This window comes from Sus scrofa, chromosome 17 (genome assembly GCF_054392235.1).
Source record: "Sus scrofa isolate SSC_HxYL_T2T_F1_AM1 chromosome 17, Sscrofa_HxYL_maternal_Yorkshire_Landrace_v2.0, whole genome shotgun sequence".
Taxonomy (NCBI): domain Eukaryota; kingdom Metazoa; phylum Chordata; class Mammalia; order Artiodactyla; family Suidae; genus Sus; species Sus scrofa.
The window spans coordinates 42,496,292-42,510,674 of record NC_139399.1 but is presented as its reverse complement, the minus strand read 5'-3'; the positions used below and the strand labels follow the sequence as shown (position 1 = coordinate 42,510,674).

General features: G+C 49.6%; 1 long non-coding RNA gene across 2 annotated transcripts; it reads left to right on the top strand.

Moving 5' to 3' along the window:
- The first annotated feature begins 8,667 nt into the window (after positions 1 to 8,667).
- On the top strand, positions 8,668 to 13,598 carry LOC106505983 (uncharacterized). Of its 2 annotated transcripts, XR_001300933.3 has the most exons (3): positions 8,668 to 8,808; positions 9,574 to 9,670; positions 11,150 to 13,598. It is a non-coding gene; the product is annotated as an uncharacterized LOC106505983 (long non-coding RNA). The 2 variants fall into 2 exon arrangements; XR_014832139.1 differs by lacking the exon at positions 9,574 to 9,670.
- Positions 13,599 to 14,383: the final 785 nt, after the last annotated feature.

Genomic DNA, 14,383 nt, shown 5'->3' with positions numbered 1-14,383 from the left:
TTGTTACCTGTCTCCCCTTAGCACATAAATGAGGAAGATGGGGCAAATCTTCCTTGCAGAAGAATTTTTTAAATGATTTTTATTTTTTCCTTCGTAGCTGGTTTACAGTGTTCTGTCAATTTTCTACTGTACAGCAGGGTGACCCAGTCACACATACATACAACATCCTTTTTCTCACATTGTCATGCTCCATCATAAGTCACTAGGTATGGTTCCCAGTGCTATACAGCAGAATAATTTTTAATGCATAAATACAGAAGGAGTGAGAGAAACAGGACAACTGCTCCGAGCACACTACAGTAATCCCTGCCGCAGGCAAAACCCACTGTGACAGCTCAAGCGAGTGGGTGAGGATGTAGATATATGTGAATCGCTTTGCTGTACAGCGGAGATTAACTTAACACTGTAAATCAACAGTATTTCAATTAAAAATAATAAATGAAAAGTTTTGGAGTTCCCTTGGTGGTGCAGTGGTTAACAAATCCGACTAGGAACCATGAAGTTGCAGGTTCAATCCCTGGCCTCGCTCAGTGGGTTAAGGATCAGGTGTTGCCATGAGCTGTGGTATAGGTCGCAGATGCGGCTTGGATCCTGAGTTGCTGTTGCTGGGGCTGTGGCCTAGGACGGCGGCTACAGCTCTGAATAGACCCCTAGCCTGGGAACCTCCATATGCTGCGGGAGTGGCCCCAGAAAAAAACAATAAATAAATAAATAAATAAATAAATAATTTTTTAAATGAGTGGGTGAAACTTTAAGGTGAAACAGTAGATTGACATGGTGTCAACGTATCTCCCTTCCAAATATTTACTAACTTCTGTGGGGGGTGTTAACATGGGTCCCCAAGTACTTTGAGGTCTCTCCCTCCAGGTGGTGAAACGTAGTTCCCATGTTCTTGAGTGTGAGCTGGACTTGGCAACCTGCTTTCTGAATGTGGAAAGGGGAAAACAGTGACTTCATGGTAGAGAAACCAGTCAGGCACGACCTTAAGCAAATGATCAAGGGTCGCCTGGCCAGTAACAACTTTTGTGGATTTTCCGATCCCCCCACCCCCGAAATGATGTGCTGAGAGGCACCCTTCACCAGTGTGGTATTCTTTCTCCCAGCGCCGTGACTTCAGCCCAATCCCAAAAAATCCAAGCTGAAGAACGTTCTGCAAAACATCTGACAAGCACTCTTCATAAGTATCAAGGTCACGGAGTTCCCGTCGTGGCGCAGTGGTTAACGAATCCGACTAGGAACCATGAGGTTGCGGGTTCGGTCCCTGCCCTCGCTCAGTGGGTTAAGGATCCGGCGTTGCCGTGAGCTGTGGTGTAGGTCGCAGATGTGGCTTGGATCCCGCGTTGCTGTGGCTCTGGCGTAGGCCGGCGGCTACAGCTCCGATTGGACCCCTAGCCTGGGAACCTCCATATGCCGCGCGGGAGTGGCGCTAGAAATAGCAAAAAGACAAAAAAAAAAAAAAAGTATCAAGGTCACAAAAGCAAAGGCCAAGGAACTGTCACCGACTGCAGAAGAGGAATGAGACATGGCCGAGGGGTGTACAGAAAACTTTCCTTACTGTCTTTGCAACTCTTCTATAAATCTAAAATGATTTCCAGAAAAAAAAAGTTAAAAAAATAATACAATTGTCTGCTCAAGACAGAGTGACAGGAGTCAGGTTCACCCTTCCGCCTGGAAGGTATAGACCAGCAAACAAATATAGACAAGGTATAGACCAGGGAACAAATGCATGAGAGGAGCCCTGCGGTGGCTCCAGGTGACCTCCCTGAGAGAGTCCCCAGGCCAAGGCATAGATTTCCGTACTCTGCTCCAATAAGCGATGAAACAAGGAGACAGAAAATCTGGAAGGGTGTGGAAGACTTGAAAACACCGTCAGCCAACTTGACCTCACTGACATTTGTAGGGGGTGCCATCCAACAGCCCCAGAATACACAAGGCTTTCGACCCAAGGGGCACATGGGGGCACTAAATAGGTCCAGAGCTCATAGTTGCCTCATGGGTGCCCTCTGGTGTTCCTCTAAGGTAGTAGCAGCTCTGCAGCCTGCCAGCTTTCCTCCACCGGAGGGAAGCGGTTTCCACCAGCCTGCATTCCCCTTCCTCTCCGAAGTGGGGAGACCTGGGAGGGGGAGGGAGGCCGCTGGGCAGGGCTCACCGTCTTTTATCCCAGAGCCTGAGCACCCAACGTATCACCACGCAGAGGCTGCCCCTCCTTCCTGCTGGTTTGCATCCCATGCCCCATCCCTGCTGGGGTGGGAAGTTGGGGGCGGGGGGAAGAGACGCGAGAAGGGGGAGGGGGGAGAGGAGAGGGAAGGGAGGGGGATCGAAGTCGTTTCTCAAGCCCAGGCTCAAGCGAGCTTCTCCACCTCACCCGCAACTGGATCAAAGAAGGGGTGACGTGGGGACACAGCCTACCTGGGGCGCTGTGCCAGGGCAGGGAGCTGAGATGCCCCAAGGTGAGAGAGAGAAACAAAGAGATATTCATATGGGCTGGGCGGGAAGGTGTTGGGGGGAGCTTGCCTTGGGGAGTCCAGGAGGCTGGCATTTGGCAACATTCATGCCCCAAACTCTTCATCCCAAAAGGAGAGCGGCCTGAGTGTGAGGCCAGTGTGAGGCCAGTTTGAGGCCATCCCCTAGGGTTCAGGTCTCTGTGTGAGGCTGGGTATTATTTTTTTTAACTCAATGTGTTTTATTATATTTATAGTTGTATAACCATCATCACAACCTAATGTTATAACATTTCCATCCCAAACCCCCAGCCCATCCCGCGTCCCCCAACCTGTCTCCTTTGGTAAACATAAGCTTTTCAAACTCTGTGAGTCAGCTTCTGTTCTGCAAATAAGTTCATTATATCCTTTTTTTAGATTCCACATATAAGTAATGGCATATGACATTTGTGTCTCACTGTCTGACTTGTGGGTATTACTTTTTTTAAAAATTTTTATTGAAATGTAGTTGATGTACAATGTTGTGTTCATTTCTGCTGAACAGCTAAATGATTCAATTGTGCATATATGTTCTTTTTCATACTCTTTTCCATTATGGTTTATCACAGGATATTGAATATAATTCCATGTACGACCTTGGTTATACATCCTGTATATACTGGTTTGTCTCTGCTAATCCCCAGACCCCCAAATCCCCAATCCTTCCCTCCCCCATCCCTCCTCCCCCCATAAACCACAAGTGTCTTCTCTATGTCTGTGAGTCTGATTCTGTTTCATAGATATGTTCATTTGTGTTGTATTTTAGATCCCACACATAAGTGATATTATATATTTGTCTTTCTCTCTCTGACTTACTTCGCTTAGTAAGACCATCTCCAGATCCATCCACGTTGCTACAGATGAGTCTGGGCATTTCTTAACCTCTCAGTTTCTCTGTCTCTAAAATAGGAACAGGGAGTTCCCATTGTGGTGCCTTGGTAACAAAGCTTAGTGGTATCCATGAGGACATGGGTTTGGTCCCTGTCCTCCCTCAGTAGGTCAAGGATCTGGTGTTGCTGTGAGCTGTGGTGTAAGTCACAGATGTGGCTCAGATCCCACGTTGCTGTGACTGTGGGTCAGACTGGCAGCTGCAGCTCTGATTCGACCCCTACCCTGGGAACTTCCATATGCCCAAAGTGCAGCCCTACAAAGCAAAAGAAAGAAAGAAAGAAAGCAAGGAAGGAAGGAAGGAGAAGGGAGGGAAGGGAAGGGAAGGAAAGAGAAAAGAAAAGAAAAAAAAAAATAGCTGGGATTCAAACCCTTGTCCTGTAACACTAGGAAGCAAAGTTTCTCTCCGCTCCTGTGCAGATGTGTTTGTGAGTGAACAGACGTGCGTGGTGAGATTTCCACACTGATGTTCCCTTTGACCTTGGAGACATCACATTCTGTTCCAGGCCACAACCTCACATGTCTGTTCACAGATATGCTTCATGGGACTGTGTGGTGATGGGACCAGTCCCGCTCCAAGTCTCAGCCTGGCTTGGCATCAACCCAACTGAGGGCTGTGAACTTCCTGTCTCAGCCTCACTGAGTCCCAGAGCACATGACTCACAGCCAAGTCCTAGGCATCAGGCCACCAGGAGCCTGGTGATGGAAAAACTCAAAGAGTTTCATAAGCATCTGGCCCAGGACACGTGGTCAGGGCAGGGAGGAGGAGGGAGGAAAACGAAGTCCACAGGGTGGGCAGCTGGACGGGGTCCAGGACCAGGTTTGGTAGGAGAAGAGCTGCCAGGACTTGGCATCTAAGAGGGCATCACAGATGCAGGCTGTGTGTGGTGGGGGTTGGGGGGCAGCCCTGCAGCACTGCCCCATCCTGGAGGTCTGAGTGAATGAGTGAAGGGGTAATAAATTAATGATGGAAAGAGAAAGGGAGTAAATTTATCATCTCCACAAGTCTGCTCCCTCTGGGCTGGCCCTGGGCTGGTCCTGGGCATGCTTGGTGAACAGGGTGGGTACAGTCCTGCCTTGCCCAGCTGAGAGCACGAATGGGGATTGGAGGACCCTTGACCCGCAGAGTGGCTCAGCCAGTGTGAGCAGTCAGCGTGCTGGGGGAACAAGAGTGTGCCAGGGTACGTGGCTGGAGTGGAAGGAGTGAGATGGGGGGAGGAGATGACTGAGAGGGGGTTGGGGGGCGTGTCTGCTCCTGAGAACCCGCCCTCACAGAGAGCGAGTGATTGGCTGATTAGAGGCTGAGCGGGGATGATTCCAGCCCAGGTCTGTCTGGGCTGCCACGGAGACCCCTCCGTGCGATACGCACCAACTCTGCACCCTGACCCACAACGAGGGGTATAGGCTTGACTGAAGTAGCCTAAACGTTTTCCCTGGTTTCCTTCCTTCCTCTCTCTCTCTCTATCCCTCCCTTCCTTTTTTCCTCTTTCTTTCTTCTTTTTGGCCATGCCCATGGCACGTGGAAGTTCCCAAGCCAGGGATAGAACCCATGCCACAGCAGTCACCAGAGCCACAGCAGTGACAAAGCCAGGCCCTTAACCACGGAGCCACTAGGGAACTCCTCCCTGGTTTCTTGAGGGGCCAGGTAGCAGGGTTGGCCTTCCAGAAGCTCTGGGCTTGGGGAAGGTTAAACAGCAGGAAGAGGAAAAAGGTTTCCTGAGGAAGGGGGTGGGAGCTCTGGGGTGGCCCATGGGGGCGCTGAGATGGGGGAGATAATGGAGACAACCCACGGGTTCATCAGGGAGGAGGTGGGGAGCTGAGAACAGGGGAGGCAGAGGGAGTTGAAACTGTTCTTAGAGGCGCAGCCCCTGCCAGGCCAACCACCTGGCCTCCTTTCACCTTCTCCGGGTCACCTCCCCAAATGGGGGGCTCACGGTCCACCAAGGCAGCCTGGGCAGCGCCAACCGTGAGAAGTTCCTCTTCCACATCTCAGTAGCCGTAAAATGTGAAAAGATGCATCTGTCAGGACAAGAGAAACATACAAAAGCTTCAAGAAGGCACTTTTCATTTTGGCCAAGTCAGATGGGTAAAGATCAAAAATCTCGATAATACACTGTGCTGTCAAAGTTGTGGGGAAACAGGCTCTCCCATGCTCAGCAGCAGGAGGTTGACTGGCACAATCTTGATGCAGCATCATTCAGAAATCACCACTAAAAGTGAAAATGTACAGACTCTTTTTTTTTTTTTTTTTTTTTTGTCTTTTGTAGGGCTGCACCCGTGACATGTGGAGGTTCCCAGGCTAAGGGGTCTAATCGGAGCTGTAGCCACCGGCCTACGCCAGAGCCACAGCAACGCGGGATCTGAGCTGAGTCTGTGACTTACACCACAGCTCACGGCAACACCGGATCCTGAACCCACCGAGCAAGGCCAGGGATCGAACCCGAAACCTCATGGTTCCTAGTCGGATTCATTAACCACTGAGCCACGACGGGAACTCCAAAAAACTTTTTTAAAATATATTTTAAAATCTCTCCTCTTGAGGACTTCCTGTTCTGGCACAGTGGAAACGAATCCTACTAGGAACCGTGAGGGCCTCCCTCAGCGGTTTAAGGATCTGGCGTTGCCATGAGCTGTGGTGTAGGTCGCAGATGTGGCTCGTATCCAGTGTTGCTATGTCTGTGGTGTAGGCCGGCAGCTGCAGCTCTGATTCAACCCCTAGCCTGGGAACCTCCGTATGCCATGGGTGTGGCCCTAAAAGCAAATAAATAAATAAATAAAATCTCTCCTTTTGAAAGTGCCATGTTCCCACACATTTTCTGCTCCCAGTTAAATTCCGTTCCTCTAGACAGAACATCCTGGAAGAGGAAAAAAACAAACAAATCCTGTTTGCTAAGACAGGAGGCCCAGGTGTAAATCCTGGCTCCATTGCTAACTTATCCTGTGACCTCAGGCAAGACCCTTGCCCTCTCTGCTTTGCACTAGATGACACCCAGACACCAAGGCAATGTCCCCAGCCCTTGCATTCTGTGTCCTCCTGCTTAGACCAGGCACCTGGAGGTCAGGCACCCTGTCTTCTTGCTCTTTAATTCATTAAATTCACTAAAACTCAGTACCTACCATGGGCCGGATTCTGGGTTCTCCATTACTTTCCCTCCAGCCCTCCCACCCCAGGACCTGGCATGGGAATTGGTACCCTGCAGGGGTTCAGGACAGACTTCTTAGCTTACGGGTGAGGAATGGATGTTAGGCAGATGCGTGGTGAATGGTGGATGGCCAGGGAGATGGGAGATGCTGGTTGAATGGATTGGTGTATGGATGATGGATGGATGGATCTTTAAGACAAGAGCCTTCCCTTGATCCAGCAGCCTCCCCACAACTACCATATCATCCTTTTTTTTCTTCTAACTCCCCTTTGTAGCAAAGGTCTTAGAAAAAAAATCATCTATATTCACTGTCTCTGACTTCTCTTCTCTCTTAAATCTATTCCAATCATACTTCTACTGCCCCCCTCCCTCCCCATTGAAACTGCTCTTATCAAGGTCATCAAGTTGCTAAATCCAATGCTCAGTTCTCAGTCTTCATCTTCTTCTTCTTCTTTTTTCTTTTTAGGGCTGCACCTGCAGCATATGGAAGTTCCAAGGTTAGGGGTCAAAATGGACCTGCAGCTGCAAGCCTACACCACAGCCACAGCAACATGGGATCCGGGCCACATCTGCCACAGCTCACACCAATGCTGGATCCTTAACCCACCAAGCGAGGCCAGGGATCGAACCGGCATCATCATGGACACTAGTCAGATTCATTACCGCTGAGCTACAACAGGAATTCCTCCCCAGTCTCTTCAAAAGCCTCCAGATCTCCAGATAGTCTGAATCCCCATTTACCTCTCTAATCTCCCACCTCTTCCCCTCACTTGCTCCACTCCAGCCACGCCAGTCAGGCTTCCCCTTGGAGCCTTTGCATGAGCCATCTCCCCCCCGCCTGAACCGTGCACCCTCCAGACAGTCTCATGGTATCCACTGGACCACCCTACTCATGGCCTGCCTCCCCCGCCGCCCCACCCTCCTGATCCTCTCTCCCCATTCTTTCACTTTTGTTTCTTCTTTTTCCCCCTAGCACCTATCACCTTCTAATGTGTCCCACAATAAGTATTTCCAATGTTGATTATTTCTTGTGTATTTTCTTTCTACTGGGAAGTGAGCACCATTTTTGTTATTTCATCATCTGTTACATCAGATATACGCATGTTATTGTCACTGCAGTGTCCCCAGCCTTCAGAACAGTGCCTGGCAAGTCCGAGGTACTCAGTAAATATTTGTAGAATAGATGAAGGCATATAGAAATGGTTTGATTGATGCTGGAAAGATGTAGAGTTGGTCGGTGGTTGGATGGATGATGGTTGAATGGAAGGTAGATGGAAGAACGGAGAGATGGTAAGAGGAAGTTGAATGGATAGATGGCAGGGAATGGGTTACAGGTGAATGGTAAATGGATGGATAAGGGGTGAATAAATACGTGGAGGGATTGAATTCGTTCAGCTTCTACTTCCTGAGTACCTACTGTGTGCCAGGTACTATATCGGGTGCTGGAGACATACTGGTGGGTTAAACCCTAAGGATCTGGTGCTTGCCCTAAGGGAGCGTACAGCTTAGTAGGGGAGGCAGAGAGATATACTTAAGTGCATACGTAATTCCAAAGCAGAACACATTCTATGAAGGGAAAGAATAGGATGTTCTGAGAGAGAATAATATGGATGAACGATAGAAAAATGGGCAATAAATGGGAAGACGGAGGTAGATAGGACTGGGACTTAGCTACTTTATTTTTTTAAATTTATTTTCTTGCCTTTTTTTTTTTTTTTTTTTTTTTTTTTTTTGCCCTGCACTGTGGCATATGGAGGTTCCCAGGCTAGGGGTAAAATCAGAGCTGTGGCCACTGACCTATGCCACAGCCACAGCAACGGGGGATCCTTAACCCACTGAGAGAGACCAGGGACCGAACCTGCGCCCTCATATATACTAGTCAGATTCATTTCTGCTGAGCCAGGATGCGAACTCCTAAGCTGCTTTATTTTACTGGTCCCAACCCACGTACACCATCTGTTTCCAGACCCAGGGCGTGCCCCACCCCCACCCCACCCGTATCTCTAACCTCAAAGACACTGTCCTCCCTCTCCCCACACTGACTCAGCACCTGCCCCAGCCCATCCCCAGTGGCCCTGTCTGACTCCACATCCAGCCCCCACCCTGCTGAGTCACCATCTTGGACTAGTCAGAGGACAGCTCCTCAGGGGGCCCCCAGTTCAATCCAATCCCATGGCCAACCCCAACCTGGAAGGGGGTAGGACCACCAGAAGGAGGCCAGAGGGGCCAAGTTCTTGATGCCTGTGCCTGAGCACAGCCCTCTGGATTCTCAGGAGAGCATCTTGCCCAGACCTGAGGTGAGAGCTGGGGCTGATCTGGACACTGGGGTCAAGGGGAATGATTAGAGTTAAGTCTGTCTGCAGGACCTCAACTCAGTCAGGAGCTGGAATTGGGATTTAGGTCAGGGGTCAGGATGGGAGAAGGTGGGGGCCCAGTCTGTGACCAGGTCAGCACTCAGTCTGGGATGAAGGTCAGGATTTAGCCATGGCTGGGGGTGGTGATCAGGACTCAGACTACATCCAAGCTTTCAGATCAGGGTTCAGTCAGAGTTCACAGTCAGGGAAGAGGGCTCAGTCTGTGACCAGAAAGGATCAGAGCTCAGTCAGTCTCCAGGGCACCAGCCCAGCCTCCTCTTTCTCCAGGGAAGATCTGAGGGGCGCGGTGGGTGGGCTGGACTAACGGAGAAGCATCTTCCAGCCTAACTTCCATCGCCCAGGTGGCGGAGCAGCACCTGCCTCAAAGCCTCCCCTCCATCCTCTGGCCCTGCCCAGGTCATGCCCCCGGGGGCCAGCCTGGCTCAGTGTCCCCAGCAAAGCCTAACCAGCCTCATTCTGGCACCCCAGGGCATGGGGTGGTGGGGGGGTGGGGGTAGGGCTGAGGGGCAGGGCTCCAAGCCGACCCAGGAGGGTGCCTTGCGCAAGGCTTTCTGATGCAACTCGATGCTGGCCGAACACCTCGGCACCCCCACCCCGCACCCCGCCAGCTTTTCTCAGAAAGGGCCGGCCAGTGGCCTGGATTCAACACACATAATCCCTTTCTTTCCCTGGCCCTGGTGGCTTCAGGACTGGCAGGAGGCAGGCCAGAAGGACAATTTAGATGACTCAGCAACTCAACTCAGCAGCCACTCCAGGACTGGGTCCCTCTCCCCGCAACTGGAAGGTAAAGGAGGGAATCTAAATCCCTGGCAGTTCAGGGACTTCCAGACGTGGCGCCGGGGAAAAGAATCCTACTAGGAACCATGAAATTGTGGGTTTGATCCCTGGCCTTGCTCAGTGGGTTAAAGATCCAGCGTTGTGGTTTAGGTCACAGAGGTGACTTGGATCCTGCGTGGCTGTGGCTGTGGCTGGCAGCTGTAGCTCCAATTTGACCCCTACCTAGCCTGGGAATCTCCATATGCCTTGGGTGTGGCCCTAAAAAGAAAAAAGAACCCTGGCAGTTCGGAGAGCTCCACCCCAACACACGCAAAAAACAGTAATTATGTGACTGAGCTCAGAGGAGCGGAACCGGAGGCTGCCCAAGGTCACCCAAACTGTCAGAGGCAAAGTTAGAACCAGAAACCAGCTTTTTTCCTGGGTTTCCAGCTCCTTCCACCACAGGTTGGGATCAGGACCTCTTACACTTGAGGAGGAAGGGCCTGGGACTTCATCAGGAACTTTCAGTCATTCTTTTTTTTTTTTTTTTTTTTTTTTTTTTGGTCCTTTTAGCGCCACACCTGTGGCATATGGAGGTTCCCAGGCTAGGGGTCTATTTGGAGCTGTAGCCACCGGCCTACACCACAGCCACAGCAACGGCAGATCCGAGCCGCATCTGCAACCTACACCACAGCTCATGGCAACGCCAGATCCTCAACCCACTGAGCGAGGCCAAGGATTGAACCCGCAACCTCATGGTTCTTAGATTCATTTCCACTGTGCCATGCGGGAACACCATCATTCTTCTTGAGGCTCCTCAAATAGTGGACCGACATGCGCTTTGCGACCACACAGACCTGGGTTCAACACCCTCCCTGCTCCCCACCCCCAGCTCGGCTTACTGTGCGATCCTGGGCACATCACTTCCCTCTCTGACACCTGGTTTCCTCACTTATAAAATGGGCATAAAGTCCCTCTTTGGTCAGGATTACCAGAGAAAGCAGAGGAGGGCACAGGCCAGGCACACCACACGCGGGCCATCATCTCTCAAGGGCTGTGTGCTTGGGGCAGGGGTGGTAGCCAGGGCCCCATGGAAATAATCCTTGTCACTTATCATCATGCGCTGACCATGCACCTGGAACTCTTCTAAGCTCTTTACCTGTAATGAACTCCTGGAACTCTCCATTTAATCCAATAATAGTTCCCCACAACAATAGGCAGTTCAGTAGGAGGGTGCTCTCCTCGTTCCATTTATAGATGAGGTCGTTGATAGCATAGTGGTGAGCAGAGCTGCCTTCCATTTATAGATGAGGACTCTTGGTCTCAGAGAAGCTAAGTGACTTGCCCCTCAACTAGGACAGGCCGAGGAGGTGGTGCAAGGCTGTGGGCAAAGACCCCCCCAGGTTTTCAGCCAGACCTGGCTGCTCCAAATTCCACTGCCCTCCTCTCCCCAAGCCTTACCCAGTGATATCACCTCTCTGAGCCCCAGTTTCTTCATTGTCTCTAGGGATGAAAAGAGCCACTTGCTGGGGACGTTTGTGGAGGCAGGAAGATGATGTAAGGGAAGCACCTGCACAGGACCATGCTGGAGCCACGGGCACCACAATCACGTCCTTCATGAAGAAAACCCAGGCCCACGGGGCAGAGCTGGGCACCTAGCACGGCCGTGGCTGCCACTGGGCCACCACTGAGTGGATGCTGTGCCCGGGCACTGGCCTCCCTGCCTTTGCTGGGGCCCAGCTTGAGCCAGATTCAGATGCTGAGGGATTTCTGGAGAACCCCTGGGAAACTCCAGAGAAAGGGGAGGTGCCAAGATGCCCGACAGATGCTCCCCAGGAGGACCACAGGCCTGGAGCTGCAACTCTTGAATCACCCATCTTTTTCCCCAGAATTGATTGGCCTGAATTTATCTACCCATCTGTATTTTTAGTTCCGTAATGCTTTTCTTTTTTTCTTTTTTTTTTTTGCTTTTCAGGGTCACACCTGCGGCATATAGAGGTTCCCAAGCTAGGGGTCTATTCTGAGCTGTAGCCACCGGCCTACACCACAGCCACAGCAATGCCAGATCCAAGCTGAATCTACGAACTATACCTCAGCTCATGGCAACACCGGGTCCTTAACCCACTGAGTGAGGCCAGGGATCGAACCCGCAACCTCATGGATCCTAGTCAGGATCATTAACTGTGTGAGCCACAAAGGGAATTTCCATAATGTTTTTCTTTCAATGGGCTCATTAAAAAAACAAAACAAAACAAAAAACTGGACTTCCCGTCATGGCGCAGTGGTTAACGAATTCAACTAGGAAACACGAGGTTGAGGGTTCAATCCCTGGCCTTGCTCAGTGGGTTAAGGATCCCACGTTGCTGTGAGTTGTAGTGTAGGTCAAAGACTCAGCTTGGACCCCGAGTTGCTGTGGCTCTGGCGTAGGCCAGCAGCAACAGCTCCAATTAGACCCCTTATCTAGGAGCCTCCATATGCTGCGGGAAATTAAAAAATAAAAATAAATAAATAAATAAACTTTAGATAAGTTCATCTACAAGGAAAATTTATATCACTGACCTCAAATGAAAAGCCACCATCTTTTGCCATAGAGAGGAAGTAACTGTAAAATCAAATGCAAAGAAAGCAAAGCAACATTCTTAAATCCCCATCTGAATCCCGTTTCTTGCTGAAGGCTCTGAGGGGAGCTCCGCTCTCCCTTCCTGGACAAGCAGCGCGTTAAAAACATAGACGCTGTTATATGAGACTTTCTCCTCCAGTAATTGCAGGAACTGGAAGAAAATCAAAAGGAAATGCGTGTATCGTGATATGATTCAATGTTATTTAATAGCCTTGAGACCTGAAACCATCTGGCATCCTACCACTGCTGTACGTAACATACTTGGGAAAACCCTGAGCCAGTCCCAGTCTCTTCTTATTTTACACATAAGAAAACTAAGGCCCCCAAAGAGGACATGACTTGCCTATGATCTCACAGGTCCGTGGCTTCAGCCAGATCTGGAATCCAACCGGAATTCTCTTGAAGGCATTGTTTCACTCTTGTGGGGAAAATCTATAAAGACAAGGGTTTTAAGGACACCAGCGGTGGAATTTCAGGCATACAGCAGGCAACAGCAGCCCCTGGGTGGAGAGGACGGACACAGGCAGGGCTGCCATCACAGCAGTCCTCGGACCCCACCTCCCTCCTCCCTCTGAGCAGGGCCCTCTGAGTTAGTTCCTTCCACTGTGCCAAGGGTCCTCAGAACGACAGCAAGGAGAAAGGCAGCTTGCCCGGCTCAGGCACCTGGGTAGAATGATGTCTTGAGCCTGGAGAGAGGAAAATTCATAAAGCCAGACTCTCCAGAAAAGTGCACATTTTTGCATTTAATTTGAGGACGGAGTGTGGGTCGCCATTTGTTTTCTCACTTTTAAACAAATGCTTATACAGCATGTATGTTCCAGGCACTTCACAAATACTGTCATTTAATTCTCAGGACAAACTGACGACGTTGATACTGTTATTATGTCCATTTTACTGATGAGAAAACTGAGGCACAGAGAGTTTAAGTAACTTATCCCAAATCCCCCACTTGGAAGCGGTAAGACTTCAACCCAAGAAATGTGGTTTGACTATGACGTGAGGATGTTTCAGTGCATTTAATTCTCCAAACTACAATGCAAGGGAGGTATAATTAATCCCATTTTATAGATGCAGAAACTGGAGTTCCCGTCATGGCTCAGTGGAAATGAAACCGACTAGTAATCATGAGGTTGTGGGTTTGATCCCTGGCTTCGCTCAGTGGGTTAAGGATCTGGTGTTGCCGTGAGTTGTGGTGTAGGTTGCAGACTCAGCTTGGATCTAGCGGGCAGCTGCAGCTCCAATTAGACCCCTAGCCTGGTAACCTACATATGCTGCAGGTGGGGCCCTCAAAAGACAAAAGAGAAAATACAATAAAATAAAAATATAGATGCAGAAACTGAGGCTATTTGACATCTGTGTTGTTGATCCAACAGGCTCTTCACTTCTTTGCTATACTCCCCAGACCTTGTGCCAGGGATTCTTGGTCTAGGGTATACTACCAATGTGGTAGCCATTTGCTGCAAGTGGTTTATTGATTATTGAAACTGGCTAGTGTCACTAAGAAATTGAATTTTTCACTTTTTGGAACTTTAATTTTAAAACAGTTGAAACATTTTCTCCATTAAACACAACTTAATTGTTTTGATAGGACATTTTACTTGAGCCACTGACAATGTAGCTTCCATGCTGATTTTTAGCCAGCCATGCCAACAATTTTGAAGACATGTGTATGAGAAAAAATTTAGGTTATCTCATCAACAATTTTTTTTTTTTTTGTCTTTTTGTCCTTCTGCCATTTCTTGGGCTGCTCCCTCAGCATATGGAGATTCCCAGGCTAGGGGTCTAATCAGAGCTCTAGCAGCCGGCCTACGCCAGAGCCACAGCAACATAGGATCCGAGCCGCGTCTGCAACCTACACCACAGCTCACGGCAACGCCGGATCGTTAACCCACTGAGCAAGGGCAGGGACGGAACCCGCAACCTCATGGTTCCTAGTCGGATTCGTTAACCACTGAGCCACGACAGGAACTCCCTCATCAACAATTTTTATCATCTGTTGAAATGATAATATGCTATATATACTGGGTTAAATAGAATATATTATTTTTTTTTTAGATTTTTTTTTTTTTTTTTTTTGTCTTTTTGTCTTTTGTTGTTGTTGTTGTTGTTGCTATTTCTTGG